The sequence below is a fragment of the Diorhabda sublineata genome, chromosome 1, assembly GCF_026230105.1.
Source record: "Diorhabda sublineata isolate icDioSubl1.1 chromosome 1, icDioSubl1.1, whole genome shotgun sequence".
Lineage (NCBI taxonomy): Eukaryota > Metazoa > Arthropoda > Insecta > Coleoptera > Chrysomelidae > Diorhabda > Diorhabda sublineata.
This window is the reverse complement of record NC_079474.1, coordinates 35,648,355-35,661,593: the sequence shown is the minus strand read 5'-3', so window position 1 is coordinate 35,661,593 and position 13,239 is coordinate 35,648,355. Positions and strand designations below refer to the sequence as shown.

Below are 13,239 nucleotides of genomic sequence, written 5' to 3'. Positions count from 1 at the left end.
CAACCATCAACAAGTTGATTTAATTTAAAGTAAAAATGTTTTAATTTTTTTTCTGCAACTGTTTTTATGTTTAATAAAACCTACGTATTTGTGTGTTTGGTTTCAAAGTTGGGAGGAGGGGTGAAATTAGTGATAGTAATTGAGTTATAAGTGTGACGAACCTGAAAATGTCAAGAACCACTGTACTAAAGCCTGGCACAAAGAGAGGCTAAACAGTTGGAAAGAAGACGGCTACATCTAAGTATAAATAGATGCTCAAAAAGTGATTTTAACTGTTTTTAAACGACTTTGAGTCGACGAATGTCCAGAAGAGATGCTATCGAGGAAACAATGCTTTTGACAAATACTTCTCAGACTACACAAAATTACAAAGCAAAAGAAATTTATACTTTGCAGTGAATTATACAAAGAAGCAACTCATAGAGGTTTTAAAAACAAAAATAATTGTCAAAGAATATACTGTATACGAAATGGTCAAGAAGAATGATTACACTATTTGAAATCCAATGGGATTAATATGGTCCCAACTAAAAAGACAGACAAGAACTAATAAAATTTCACGCAAAAATTACTCCTCCGTTATATACCTGAGGATGAAAAAATGTTCAAACATTAGCACCAAGAATTTTAGAAATGTCACAATTCGCGTAAAAAGAGTAGAAAACCAATATGTGCAACATGTGCCAGTTTTAAATAGACTTTTAATTTATTTAAACATCAGTGATTCACAGGAAAAAGGATGAATGTGGTGCTAGTCCTTTGGAATAATTGTATTGTAGTAAATGTATTATAAATCAAGACCACACGGGAAAAACTTGGTGAATCACAATTTAGAATTTTCCAGATAATTGCTATTAATTTAAAAAAAATATTCCCCAGTATGATTTTACTGTTATAAAATATTCACTGTGTTGTATCTACATTATGGAGACAAAAACAAGAGAGAACAAACATTGGTCTTTTCACCTTTATATTTAATTTTAATGATTTACTGAAATTATATTCGCTTGTTATATTAAGTACAACTCTGTACAATTCTACGTTTGTAAGCCGATTATGGTTTTACAAAGTGAGAACATCTGTGATTAAATTTTCGCTGTTTGATGACCCGTATTATACCACATCCGGCATTTTGAACATTGACGACCGACATTATTTATGAGACACTCTATATATTAAGTACCAAATGTAAATGCTCAATATCAAGCCCCAAAGTATATATTAGTGCAAAAATATTGATTTTACCTAAAAACTATTATGCTTATTGTAGCCAAAGTAATCGAAATACATTGTAAAAAAAACAGAAAATACATCCATTCTACGTAATTTTTGTGCAAAATTGTGTCGCGAGGCAAACTAATAAACAACGAAGCTGAATGGAGAAAAGAATGAAAACAAACTTTGCTTAAAAATTTTCTATAACTATTTAGTTGGAAAGGATTTACTATAATAGAAAACAAAATGTTCGAATTTTTCTAAAAACATAAACAAACCTAGTAATTAGTTTCAAAAAATATTCGTTATGGTAGATATTGGAATTTTCAGAAGTTACTCCCATCCTTCCCCTATAATAGAGCTTAAGAAACAGTTTGTGTGGGCTTTAGATAAACAATGCGATGGATTTAACTATTTACAAAGAGTCTCATCATATTTACCCAAAGCTAACTGAGAGGAATGTGTTTGTTAGATGCAATATAATAAAAGATGAAAATTAGGATTGAAAACTAACTTCTATCGAATTGATGTAGTTATAATAAGTTAACAGAAACTCAAGAAATCTGTTATAGCCTTTGTGGTAATATTATAAATATACTCTTAATGAAGGTTAGTTTTTCTCAAAGTGTATTTGAAGTATTTTCCTAAAGAATCGGGAGTAGTAATCAAACGAAATATTTCTCTCGATAGATATTCCTCCTAATATTGATTCTGGCCACTGTTGGACATTGCGATAGCAATTGCTTGTCTGGATCAACTTCGTAGAAGGATGCCGTATGACTTCATTTGACGATAAATTGTCGTTAAACCAAATTGTTCATAGTATCGCGAAGAAACCAGCAATGACCAAAAATTTAGTTAAAAGTTCTGTGCATTGATACGAGATGTCTCTATTTTACTGTCTCCATTTTCTCCAAATAGTGCCTGTTGTTTGAAATCGTGAAATCTATTATGGAATGTGAATGAGTACTTCAGCTGAAAGTTTTCAAAACCTGAATTCATCTATATGTAATAATGAGGCAACTTCTTTTATTCAAAAATTTTTGCAACCATCTGTTCAAAACCATACTCTTTATTTTGTGTGCTTAATTTTTCAATCATATTTTTGTCACTTTCTCCGACAAATTAACAGTAGTATTATTTCTTTGAATTTAAATTACTTTTGAAGATATCCAAACAATCGTTTGAATTTTTCATGCAACCGATCTTTTGACCACGAAATTCACCTCCAGATAGCTTTTCCATATGTAACTTTTCATGCAAAATTTAAGCCAATAGATATATCATGAATTTTAGCGATCTCTAAGTACTAGGGTACGGATTTTATTGAGCGTTCTGGAATAGTTACAGTAAATAACGACCCTTGTTCAGAATTATTCGTGTTTATGAAACCAGTTTTAGAACTTTTAGGATACTATTCACGTCACTTTTTATTGGTTTCTTCAATCGTTTTTCCACGTAGAAAATAATACTTTTTCTTCTTATTTACCTAACAAAGAAAACAGTTTTCTTTATACGATTATTGATGTATCACATTTTGACTTGATAGAAACTAATAATATAATCACCGTAATCAGATCAACTTTGAAAAGTCACCCTTTCTTCAAGCCGCTCTCGTACATAAAAAGATACAAACCTTAGACGGTGTGGGGTTTTTCTGTTTGTTTTGATGTTCTTCTCTTCATACTAGAAATTCATTAAATCAAGTACTCGTATGTAGATATTTTATTAAAAAATTACTACTTAACGTATCTTTGAATTCGCCCAGTCTTCGAAATACTTTTATCGCTTGGAAAACTTAACAAAAACGCTCATTGTCTCGTCCCCTTTTTCCCGTTTAATTCAAAAGCAATATCACCACTAATACAATAACAGGAGTTTTCGTTAAATAATGCTTCCCAAGTAACGATTGTGAAGCCTCGGCTACTGAACGTCAATATGTACCAAATAACTTTAGGCCCTGGTGAATATAAAAAATATGAACCCAATACAGTTATAAATTATATAGAAAACTAAGATGTTAATTGATTGACTTACCTCAACCGTGTAGTTACGGTGGCACAGCAATGAACGATCTGTTGGATATGTATAAAACACGTCCATGTCACTCTGGACCATTATCTAAAATTATTAAAAAATATTACGAATGAAGTATGAGCCATGACCAATTTGTTTTCAACACAACTTTAAATAATTTGATCAGCAGTGAGTCGCAGCGCAGCTCGTCATAGTAAAATCCTGCTTCCAGTTCCAGTTTCACCTAACCAAAGGATCGCGTCATAAGGCTTAAAACAGACGGAGCGTTTTGTGCCGAGTCGGCTGCTGCCTCGGCGGCTCTGTTACGACACTTCTGTTACATAAAACAGACGGTGCATCGTCGACACGGCGGCCGAAGCGACCGCCGGGCGTACCATGTTGAGTACCATGCGACGAAAGCGTTTTTACGACTCTAGTCGGCACATCAGTACGTGTTCGAGTATGTGGTGAAACAGACGACGAGCATTTTTTAATTTTTGAGAGTCTCAGAGTTTTCAGATTACAAAAACAATGGAAAATTTGGACATTGACCGATTTATTAATGAGGTTCATATAAGACTTGCGATTTGGGATATGCGTTCAGATGAGTATTCCAACAAAATAATAAAAAAACGTTGTTGGGAAGAGGTAACGGAAACTTTTGTTGGCGAGAATGCTACCCAGGAGGAAAAAAGAAATATAAGTGATTATATTAATTCAAATTTTATTTATTAATTTAAAATAAATCAGAAACAATCAGCATTATCCATTTATTAGCCATTAAACCAATCTATAGTTAAAAATTCTTTTTTAAAAAGATAAATTTGATCCACCGTAGGGTCTAAGCAAATTTTCATAGAGAGGAAAGGCTTAATCGCCTACGATTACAAATGGATAGTCTATCAAATCTCCTTCGATGGGCGTTGCTGCGGGTATGTTCAGTGTACCATTTATCATTTTTTCATACAGTGTGGAATTTTTAAAAATTCCAGAGTCCCTAGATTTTCCATATGAGCCAATATCAACAAATGTAAATAAATAATTGCTATCACACATTGCAAAAAGCACCATTGAAAAATACTGTTTATAATTAAAGAATATAGAGCTGCTATTTGCTGGTTTTATCAATCTGTTATGTTTTCCATCGATCGCTCCTATACAATGTGGAAAATCTGCATCTTTCTTGAATCCTTTAGATATTTCGAGCACAACTAAACAACAGCACACGACTGTGATTTTTTAACTTTGTTAGTCGGCAACATTTTTGTTCTTGGCATTGAAACACTGAAAGTGCTGCATGTTAACATTATAAACATAGTTATGGTAGAAAGTACTGCACAAAACTGATTATTTATGCTGCTTGTTGGCTCGTTTGCTCTAAGATGCTGTTTGCTGTTTGCTTCCTGAATGCGTATTCTTATAAATATTACCATAGTTATAACTTTAGGGCTTCTTAGAATGAAAGTTTGTGGTTGATAACTGACAAAAAATATTTAGAATTCACTCTGTCAAACCATTAGCATGTGTGGAATTATATAATGCACAAAAAATATGTTGTAAATTAGGAAATATAGAACTTAAAGTTAGCTAGGCGGACTCCTGAAAAATATTGTTTACTCCCCGTATAAAATTCCACGTGGACCCATCATATTACCAATGAAAATATCGAATCATAAACATAAATGCATTTCTATTGTCCGAAGCAGTATGTACACAATTTCTCCGAAAAATTCCGGCCAGAAACTTTGGAATAAGCATTGGCGTGGCTTGGTGATTTTATTTTAATTCATAAATTTATTTCAGTAAATAGAAATATGGCGCTTTTCAGACCATGGGAAGACAATGAAATTGCACAGTCTAGTGAGAATAAAGACATAATAAAGATTTAAAAAGGGAAAATATTCAGCAATCTGATAATGCAATCAAAATAAGAATTGCTGAATTAACTAGAGTAAATAAATTTTCCATTTTTCGAGTAGTCACGAAAGGGGTTGCTGTGGATCATTTACAGAACTGAAAAACATGCAAAGAAAAACTAAAATCAGTTGACACATCTACTCAAGATTTTATACGTATGACAATTTATAGTTTATATAAGGAGAACAGGGTGGTCACGTTAGAAGTAATACAGTAAACGGTAACAGATTATCCAGAATACAATTATACCAAATTAGAAACATTGCGTTTGGTCTGTATGTGATTTTAAACACAAAAAACTGATTAAACTGATGGCAATAACCGAATTGTCAAGGATAATTCGATGGCGAGATTATTTGAGTCAGATAAAAGACTACCTAAGTTCTAATAGACACATAATTTATCGGGATAAAACATGGTTGGGTTGACAATAGTAAAAATTGCTATTTGAATGGACTTTGTTCTAAAGGGATTATAATAGTACACGCTGGAAGCAAAGACAGTTTCGTTCCTAGTGCTTTGTTAATATCTGCTAAAAAAACTGTGCAGCTGATTATCATGAAGATATGACAGCAGAATTATTTGAAAAGTGGTTTAATCAGCAGTTTTAACCTAAAATTCTACCATAGTCAGTAATAGTTATGGACAACGCATCCTACCACTGGCGACAACTCCTTAAGATGCCGAATATAACAATCATTCATTTGGACTTTGCCACCACACTTCTATTTTCATTCTTAATACAATATTTCTCAACACAACAACTTACACTGTCTAAGGCGCGCTCCGAAAACCAAATTCTCGTCTTCAGAGAGCGATAATTTAGTCATCAAAAAGCGAATTAGGCAGTACAAATGTCAAAATTGATAGGTTTAGTAAACTGTGTATTTGTTACGATGTTCACCAACGGTCAACGGTTTCATAATTGTGAATTTGTAATTTCAAATTATTATATCAATGAAATTTTCAAAGGATCTGTACAAATATCTGTTACTTATAATTCTCTCCCTATTTCCTTCTCTACATCTCTTTTCTGTCTCTTTTCCATTTATCTCTACATACTCCGGTTATGTGGTATAACTTTTGTCATTTCAAACATCCTATATAATTTTGCTCAGATTACGGTAAGTTATATCTTTAATATCATGTGAAATTAAACTAAGTATCCATTATTGTGAAACGGTACGGAGGTAAGTAGTTTGATAATTTAATCTGTCCGCATTATCGCAACCATATAATTTTATCCTAAGTGCACTTTGTAACAATACATTAATGTCCTCTGTGAGAGGTACTCAAAGAGATAGGTTTTTACATTTTGTAAGTGGAGCTGGTAAATTTCATATACATTTCTGACGTGTGCAAATGTGATTGTAACAGCATTCGTAACAGTATCGTTGATTTAATATGTACCCACTCAAACAAGTAATGTTTGAATTAGACGTATATCGGACAGTTGAATTAATTACTAGAGGATGTTTGAAGTGAATGAGTCTATATTATCAATCAACTCAATATATATAGACTTCGGTTCACTATATGGCTCTAGATATTTCTTACTAACTCGATTTGTCAAGTAATGTTAGCTTTACTTTTTGAAGAGTGTATTTTATATTGCTACGCTCAAAGATCGAAAACGGCCAGTGGCCGTTTAAAACAGCCACAACGCGTTCTATGCGCCTTGCGTTTGTTAGAACGCGTTGTGGCTGTTCTGATATAGCCCGAATGAAATTATTTTAGATATAGGAGACATCAGCTGCTTATTAATAATTATTTGGTAACAAAATAGTACAACACTCATTATTCGAATAAATGTTTAATGACAACGTTTTTATATATGTTTTAAATCCATATAGTCAAAAGTTAATATAAATCATCAACAGTCATTTTAATGTAAAATAGTATATTACTAAAATCAATATTCGCTACATATCAACCTATTTGTTTTTGCTCAAGGAATTGTTGTGGCATATTGAATTGCATTGAACTTTATGTTTGAGGCAGTTAGATTAGGTTAGATTAGTTATATTAACTATTGACTATATGGATATAAAACATTTATTCAAATAATGAGGATACAAAATGGGAAATAAAGAAGTCAAAATCCTGTGCTATGCAGACGATGCGGTACTGTTAGCGGAGAACGAGGCCGATCTGCAGAGGCTACTGTACCAATTTAACAAAACAACAAAAAAGTTCAATATGATAATATCAGCGGCAAAGACAAAATCAATGGTTACTTCCAAGACACCGATCGGATGTAAGCTTGTGGTGGATAACAAAATAATACACCAGGAAATGAAATTTAAATATCTGGGAATGGAAATATCTGGACACGGGGACGTGGAGACGGAAGTAAGAAACCAAGCTATAAGAGCCTCAAGAGCAGCAGCATACCTAAATGACACAATCTGGCGAAATAAATACATTCGAACTGAAGCAAAAGCCCGCATATACAAGACCGCAATCAGACCTATATTATCCTATGCAGCAGAGACCCGACCTGAGACCTCTAAAACGAAACGGATATTGGAGAATGAAAATAGTTCGAAGAATAGCGGGAAGAAGACTAATGGATAGAGAAATTAGTGAAAACATAAGACGAACATGCGGGATAGATAACATCAATGACTGGGTACTGGATAGAAAGATAAAATGGACTGAGCACATTGATCGCATGACGGAAGAACGAATTGTGAAAATATCAAGGGACAAATCACCAGCAGGACAAAGAAGCCTTGGAAGACCTAGGAAAAGATGAAGTGACAACCTCCCAGGTGACTGAACAGAGGCAATGACGTGAAGAAAAACAGGCAATGATGCCTATACACAGCAGGAAGAAGAAGAAGAATGAATGTTGTACTACTTTGTTACCAAATGATTATTAATAAGCAGCATTATATTACGTGAGCTAATGTCTTCTAAATCTAAAAAAATTTCATTCGAGTTCTGGCTATATCAGAACAGCCACAACGCGTTCTGTCAAACGCAAGGCGCACAGGACGCGTTGTGGCTGTTTTAAACGGCCAGTGGCTGTTTTAAACGACCAGTGGCTGTTTTAAACGGCCACTAGCCGTTTTCGGTCTTTGAGCATAAAATATACACATTTATTTATATACAGTTGCTTGGAATGTACATTAATATGTGTAGATAAAAAACTCACTTTATTTCTGTCTACTCTTATAGTTCAACACTTAGTTTTATTGGGTATTGCGGTAATAGCTTTATTCCACTTGTTGGTCCAATAAGTATTATTGCCTCCATTCCCTCGCATTTTATAGGATCGTTTCGGCCACTTCCATTTCCATCCCAATCTGTTTTCTTATCATTCACAACGTCCATGTTACTGCTGGGCCGTAAATTAGGAGAATCCTATTTTCCTAAGGGAAGCACTAAACACTCTTATATTATGTTATAACTTATATCTTTTTACGTTTATAGTTTGTTTCCATTTTCAATTCTATTTATGGGGATACTTAATAAAATTGAATAATAGATACGAGGGCGATTAGAGAATACCAGGACTTCTAAATGTTAAATAATCAATTTAGATTAAACTTGGAATCCCAAAACAGAAGCCATAGCTTTATTGGCCGAACAAGTGCTTTCTTAAAAGTACGTATTTTTGTTTCTAAGGTATTTTATCTAACGAGATATATCAGCTGAAGATATTTCTTTGAATTTTCAACCTGAGTGAAATTTTCTTTAGGTTTGAGCAATCGCGGCAACTGCATTACAAATATATTTTTATACAGAGCCTTTCATGCAAAAGAGTGCACATATGTTCGGTTTAGAGATTTACTTCATTAGCTATCTCTAACCATTTACAAATCATTCCGAATAATATTTACCCAACTTTTCCTTGGTTTCTTGAATTATTATTTCGGTTGAAAAATAGAAGAATTGTACGGAAGAACAAATCAAATAAAAGAAACTGAAAGAAAAACAGAAGCAGAAGAATAAATGGCCTCCCTTGGCTACAAAGACTTCAAAAGAATCGTAAAACTCCTAAAAACAACAAAATTTCAGAATCAGACGTAATAAACAACGAACTATTCGAGAAGAGAGAGAGAAATGCTTTATTGTAAAAAAATGTTATAATTTGTAGACAAAAGCTTGTAAAAACATAAAAATAACTAAATAAAGATACAAATAAAATTTCAATATACAGTAGAAAACCACAATGAACAACAAAATTATAGATAATAGTAACAATTAGTATATAAATCGTAAATAATTCCATAGCAAAAATTAAACCAGTATGCAGCAAGCCAGGAATTAAATATTAATATTAGAAACGTTTACAGAGTAGAAGGTACTTTCCAGTAAATTAGCCCTCAAATTATTGCGGAATGTGGGAAAAGATGATATCGATTTGATTTCAATTGGCAAGTGATTGTGCATCTTTTTTGCATTGTAAAATATTGAGCCCGTAACTAATTCTGAACGTAGAGCAAGTAGGTAAAGGTCGTGTTCCGCATTCCTAATTGGACAACGATCTGAAATTGGAGAAGCGTGCTTAAGAATTAGGCAAACGGATTCAAAGATGAATAAGGAAAGAAGAGTCAGCATTTTTAATCTTTTAAAGAAGTCCCTGCAGTGAGTCCCACTGTTTAATTCAAGTAAATATCTAAGTGCTTTCTTTTATAGTTTGAAGATTCGCTCAAAGTAAGTCGCACCATACGTATCCCATATGGGAAGGGCATATCGGAGATGCGACTCAATAAGGGCATAATAAGGAGATGGATAAGTTCAGTTCTTTAGAAACTGATCTCAGCGCAAAACAGAAGGAACTTAATTTTTTAGATAAGGCGGCAATATGTAACTCCCAAATCAAGGGAATTATCCATAGCAAGATAATTATAATAGTTTATTAAAAACATGTAAAAATTTCCAAAGAAATGGAGGCTAGGACAACTGTTTCCCCTGTTCGAAAAAGGAGCCAACCTGAAATATAGAGAAATGATGCTTTCAAACACCACATACAAAATATAAACCATAATAATAAGGAAAAATAGTGGGCACTTGGAGAATATCAACAAAGCTTGAGATGAGAAAATTCCATTATAGACGCATAGACTATAACATAATTATTGGAAAATGCGACGAATACATATTATTTTCATCACGCATCAGTGCAGTTAGTGGTATATGCAGAAGACAATGACAAGAATTGAAAAAGCAGAAGCAAAAAAAGAGGATTAGTTAGAAACGAAGAAAAAGCATAGAACGTGAAAAGCATAAGAAAAAATAAATTGAACCACTATAAAGTTTTAAAAAAGTGAAGAGATTGATGTACAGACGACAAGAGTTTAAGTACCACAACTAAGATAAAAATCTACAAAGTAGTCATTGGACATGTTGTCATATACGCCGCAGAAACTATGTGTCTCACCAAGGACGAAAAAGAAAGGAAAATACAATATTAGAGCCAAAAAAAAAATAAAAGCAGAAGGCTAGTGAATAAGGAACTTAGAGAGTTAATGGAAGAACAAGACTTCCAGAGGCTGAAATGATATGTATACGTAAAGAAATATGGGAATTATTTTTTCTCCATATTCCTCAAATACAAAAACAAGTTCCTTTATATGAGTATTAAAACACTTCCACAGTTTCATGAGATTGAAATACTTTTTGGAATGATTCAGCACGATAAGTCACCTATTACTTCCTACTTAATCGGAAACTCTTCTTTAGAGGAGCATTTTCCTACACCACACAAAAGCGGTATAATAAAGGGCATTTATACTTCCTGGCCTTTTCGTTTCCATATATGACTAAGAATCCAAAATGCAGACTCTTACCTATTTCATAAAGTTATCTGCACTGCACTTTAATGTATTTGATGCAGTGTTCTATCTTCCAGGGCTGTTTTTAAAATAACTGAACAAATATTCTATAATAATGATAAGATCTAGTTAAATTGCTTTGAAAAATACGTTTGACGATTTCTGACGATCCATGAATATTTATGTAGCTTACAAATTTCATCTCGGCCGAAAATAAACTTTTATAATTTTGAATGGTGATCTATGATATCCCTTGATGTAGTTTAACTCATTTATAGCCAAAAACCTTTGGCGATGCAGTTAAAACTAGTAAGACTTGATTGAAATATGCTGGTTGCTTCCTTACTAGCAAAGTTGTAACTGAAAATATCGACGCATTATAAAATTAATTGAAGGAGATCGTCATGTCACATATCGTGAAATCAAAGCTTATCTAATAGTCTACCAAAAATTCTGTACGAGCATTTGGGTGATTATCACGAAAATACTGATAAATATATTGTTGTGGATTAATTTCTTGCTAGAAACTTAACAAATCCTTTCCAGTAACGTTCATTGACGATTGATTGGTTTTTTTTCATTACTGAAATTAACACTTCCGAATATACGGTGTCAGTCATTAGGAAAACATAAAAGAAAATTCATAGTACTAAGCTAAATTCGTTAAAAAAATGTTTTAATAAATGGAAAAAGGGAATAGATTATGGATTTCAAAAACGGAACAAAGAATTTGGATTGAATATAAAATATTTATTCTACATTAAAATATAATTTTTAAAACAAGAAGTTGGTTTACCTGTACTATGTAAACAGTTTTATTATTTAGATGCATAACAAATACGATGTATAATCAAACCGTACGGTGAATTATTTTATTAAAAACAAAGTTAACAGGTAACACAAAATTTAAATAAATCTTCAATCTTCAATCTCCTCAAAGTTGTTCTAGAAGGCTTCTTTGGGAATATCTCTCATCTGCTTGGTCGTGGCCTAATAGTACATCGTTTATTTTCGAGAAGAGCCAGAGGTTACATAGTACTAAATCTTGTTACCTGCGGAGTGTAGGTGGATAGGAAGATTTTAGTAGCATAAAAAAACTGGCATCTTGTAATACGTCGCGTTGTCATGATGAAGAAGAAAGTGTATGTCAGTGTATAGTCAACCGCCTATTTAAACAAACAAATTTTCCATCTTTCTGTATATTTTCATCTGTTTTTGAAGTCGAAGGTTGTCTTGATCGTCTCTCGTCCATAACTAACTTTCTTCATGTAAATCACACATAATTCTGGTAAAAAATCTCCAAAATTAGTACATGAACACCAAAGAAAAATTTCAACGTTTCGTGGGCTTTTGTGACACCTTTTTAAATTTGTTAAAATCCGTGTTTCCAGGACAGCCACTTCTACAAAAGTTTATCTCAACACATAAGGGTATCAGACATACTAATTGAACTATATACAGTCTAAGTAAGTGTTATAAAAATTCATTCATCGTTTTTTTATCACTCCTCGGATCTATTCTCATAATACTAGACTCACGTCCAAAGTTTATTATTGTAATTGTTATATAATTGTTATAATAATATACAACTTGCGTCTAACAAAAAAATGACACATCAAACTTTACTCTAATATTTTATGAATTGTCAACATAATGAACTAAAAAAACTTAGATACACTATATAAAAACAAAAAAAATTTTTATTTATAAATTAAAGCTTTCATAATCTGTTCTAATGCAAACAGAATTATGTGAATTACTTTGTCAAAAAAAATAAAATATACAAAAAAGAATCCACTTTTCTGACTTACTTTTTCATGAAATAAACTATCATATTCAGTTCAAATTCAAAAACGGATTACTTTGTTAGAAAATTTAGATTTAATACTATACACAAAAAAGAATCGGATTTTCTGACTTACTTTATCTTGTAATTGAACACCTAATCACTAAATCAATATTATACTAAAACCAAAATAAAACGAATTTAAAAGACGACGTATACAAGAAAAGACACGTTTTTGTACCGTCCTTTTAAGGAAATCAAAACGTCCTACACCGTCGAAGCCTTACGGACTACTGATAGTGACAATTGACGTAATTTTGAGTTTTCCACAAAACTCTTGGTTATGTTTCGATCGAGATTATTTACCAATTCCAGACTGTAACAAACAATGGCACTTTTCAACAGTCCTTTATAACTTTGAGAAATATATTGAATAACGAATTGGAGGGATAGGGGAAACAGTGGATATCTGAATTTAGGGTCGAAGCATTGGCGAAGTTTTATTAGTTTAGCGCGTGC

General features: G+C 32.6%; 1 protein-coding gene across 1 annotated transcript in view; it reads right to left on the bottom strand.

Moving 5' to 3' along the window:
• Positions 1-13,015, bottom strand: part of LOC130442165 (putative polypeptide N-acetylgalactosaminyltransferase 9) — a 243,610-nt gene extending 230,595 nt beyond the window's left edge. The window contains exons 1-2 of the mRNA XM_056776266.1: positions 12,857-13,015; positions 3,253-3,336 (exon numbers count right to left, since the gene is read on the bottom strand). The gene's annotated coding sequence lies outside the window, so the exon portion shown is untranslated. The remainder of the gene's footprint in view (positions 1-3,252; positions 3,337-12,856) is intronic.
• Positions 13,016-13,239: the final 224 nt, after the last annotated feature.